This window comes from Salmo salar, chromosome ssa22 (assembly GCF_905237065.1).
Source record: "Salmo salar chromosome ssa22, Ssal_v3.1, whole genome shotgun sequence".
NCBI lineage: Eukaryota > Metazoa > Chordata > Actinopteri > Salmoniformes > Salmonidae > Salmo > Salmo salar.
This window is the reverse complement of record NC_059463.1, coordinates 28,981,154-28,984,991: the sequence shown is the minus strand read 5'-3', so window position 1 is coordinate 28,984,991 and position 3,838 is coordinate 28,981,154.

The following is a 3,838-nucleotide window of genomic DNA, read 5'->3' as shown; positions in this document are numbered from 1 at the left end:
GTACGGAAACTTTTCATAGCATGCCATAAAATGGGTGGGTATCACTGGGCGAATTTGTTTAACATCACCCGGTTCCCCGAGGTTATTAATTTAGACCGTTCCAATGCAGAATTAACACTTGTTTTTTATTACATTTTATTTAACTAGGCAAGTCAGTTAAGGACAACTCCTTATTTACAATGATGGCCTACACCGGCCAAACCCAGACGACGCTGGGCCAATTTTGCACCGCCCTCTGGGACTCCAAATCACAGCAGGTTGTGAAACTGACACCCTGGAAACAGACACCCTGGAATCGAACCAGGGTGTCTGTAGTGATGCCTTAAGCACTGAGATGCAGTTCCTTAGACCGCTGCGCCACTTGGGAGCAGGTGTTCATCTTTTTGTTATTCACCCAATGTTCGCGGGTCTGAAGGACCCACAATACTATTGGGTTTTTAAAACAATACGGCCATAACAATGTATGTAAAAATACTTAATACTTAGACGTTGACGTCAATTACAAGCAATATAGACAGCATACATGGTTAACATTTTCCATTTACCTCTGCTAGATCACATGTATCAATAAAAGCGCTATAGTGTTTTTTTGTAAAATGGGATTTTTGTAAACAAAAATATATTATAATCAAGACATGGTTGGAATAAATCATATTTATCTTGAACAAATATAAATGAAACAAGGTTTTCATCACTACTGATGTTTATTGCTTTGAACTGAACAAATTGGAAGGACAAATTTTACATACAGTATTTAATGGAAATGATAAATGAGCCACATGAGGGACAGAGTTTTACTGTGTGTGTGTTGCAAATGTATTTCTTGCACTTGATGCATGTGTACTGTTTCTTTCTGTTCTTGGGTTCAAGCACATCGCCACGCTTTTTCTTGTTGCTACCGGCTGCAATCTAGAATGATGAAAACACGAAGTTCAGGAATTTTACAAACATCTCACTCACTCACATACAGTACCAGTCAAAATTTTGGACACACCTACTCATTGAAGGGTTTTTCTTTATTTTGTAAAAAAATTCTACATTGCAGAATAATAGTGAAGGCAAAGTGTTAAACAAGTCAAAATATATTTTATATTTGAGATTCTTCAAAATAGCCACCCTTTGCCTTGATGACAGCTTTGCACACTCTTGGCATTCTCTCAACCAGCTTCATGAGGTAGTCACCTGGAATGCATTTCAATTAAGAGGTGTGCCTTCTTAAAAGGTAATTTATGGAATTTCTTTCCTTCTTAATGCGTTTGAGGCAATCAAATCAAACTTTATTTGTCACATGCGCCGTATACAAAAGATAGCCCTATTTGGTAAAATACCAAGTCCATATTATGGCAAGAACAGCTCAAATAAGCAAAGATAAATGGTAGTCCATCAATACTTTGTGACATGAAGGTCAGTCAGTACGGAACATTTCAAGAACTTTGAAAGTTTCTTCAAGTGCAGTCGCAAAAACCATCAACCGATATGAAGAAACTGTCTCTCATGAGAACCACCACAGGAAAGGAAGACCCAGAGTTACCTCTGCTGCAGAGGATAAGTTCATTAGAGGTACCAGCCTCAGAAATTGCAGCCCAAATAAATGCTTCACAGCGTTCAAGTAACAGACACATCTCAACATCAACTGTTCAGAGGAGACTGCATGAATCTGGCCTTCATGGTCAAATTGCTCCAATGAAACCACTACTAAAGGACACCAATAATAAGAAGAGACTTGCTTGGGCCAAGAAACACGCGCAATGGACATTAGATCAATGGAAATCTGTCCTTTGGTCTGATGAGTCCAAATTTGAGATTTTTGGTTCCAACCGCTGTGTCTTTGTGAGATGCAGAGTAGGTGAACGGATGATCTCCGCATGTGTGGTTCCCACCGTGCAGCATGGAGGAGGAAGCGTGATAGTGTGGGGGTGCTTTGCTGGTGACACTGTAAGCGATTTATTTAGAATTCAATGCACACTTAACCAAAATGGCTACCATAGCATTCTGCAGCGATACGCCATCCCATCTGGTTTGCGCTTAATGGGAATATCATTTGTTTTTCAACAGGACAATGATCCAACACACCTCCAGGCTGTGTAAGGGCTATTTGACCAAGAAGGAGAGTTATGGAGTGCTGCATCAGATGACCTGGCCTTCACAATCACCTGACCTCAACCCAATTGAGATGGTTTGGGATGAGTTGGACCGCAGAGTGAAGGAAAAGCATCCAACATGTGCTCAGCATATGTGGGAACTCCTTTCAGACTGTTGGAAAAGCATTCCAGGTGAAGCTGGTTGATAGAATGCCCAGAGTGTGCAAAGCTGTCATCAAGGCAAAGGGTGGCTACTTTGAAAAATCTCAAATATAAAATATATTTTGATTTGTTTAACACTTTTTTGGTGACTACATGATTCCATAAGTGTTATTTCATAGTTGTGATGTCTTCACTATTATTCTACAATGTAGTAAAATAAAGAAAAACCCTGGAATGAGTAGGTGTCCAAACTTTTGACTGTGTAACACTCGTCGTAAGAAGGAGAAGTGGACCATGGCGCAGCGTGGTAAGTGTTCATGATGATTTATTTCACAACACACTCAAACAAAATAACAAACGGTGGAAAAAAACTAAAGCGAACAGTTCTGTCAGGCTCAGGTGCTAAACAGAAAACAACCTCCCACAAACACAGGTGGAAAACAGGCTGCCTAAGTATGATTCCCAATCAGAGCCAACGATAGACAGCTAACTCTGGTTGGGAACCACACTCGGCCCAAAACAAAGAAACAAAAAATATAGACTTCCCCACCCGAGTCACACCCTGACCTAACCAAACATAGAGAATAATAAGGATCTCTATAGTCAGAGCGTTACAGACTGGTACTGTATATAGTTACAACAGGCCAAGGTAGGAGAGTCAGACACACACACATGCAACAACCTCACGCACACTTACTTCCGGTATTGGAGTTGTTGGTTCTGTGGGTCGGGCGGATGGGGAACCAGCATAGGGTTCTTATTTTGCAGCTGTAGCCAGACACCAGCTTGTCTAAATTGTCCACCCCTCCTTTTGTGGCATTGCAATCCACTATGATCTCTGTTTTTTTGAGGTTCCTGCCCATAGATTCTCCCATCCCAACGCAGCTTCATTTTTGCCTTTCTTTGGCACGTTGGACACTAGGGACGTGTCGGCTGTGAACACAAACTTAGAGGAATTGATAGGCCTGTTCCGTGTATTCAACAGCTGAGGAGGGAGCTCTGGCATGTTTTTTCATACTGTTCCTACCATCGTCGGCTTCCTCTTGAGGAGCTCCTGTCCCAGCTTGTGCGAAGTGAAAAAGTTATCGCATGTGATGTTGTGACCACAGAGTCCCTGTGACCCACACTGACCTGATTGCAGCTAGCTTGTCTCTCTGCCGCCAAGCTGGTCTGGTGTCTCAGTTATCGAAGCGGATAATCCTGGAAATAATGTGGAAGTTTTCCCAGAGACATTGTTGCACAGAAAAGTTCTCTGCCAGTTTCTGCATCCCACAAGGATTCTGTGGATTCCCGATTGGATCTAAAAACACCAGCAAGGTTAAGAACCCCAAAGTATGCATGTGAATGAGTTTGGTCCATCTCCTTCCATCTCTCTCCAAAAACACGCCTTCCCTCCAAATTAGTGCAGTCCAGAATGATTTTCTGGATGGTGTCTGGGATGAACAGTTCAAAAGAAGACTTTATGTCCTGCACATGAGTAACCGCCATCCACGTATGCCCTGGTTGGATCCTTATCACATTGGCAGCCATCCGGAGTGGCTCATTCCTTGGACAAGAAGACCATTCAATTTCACACTTTTTTTGACATCCATATT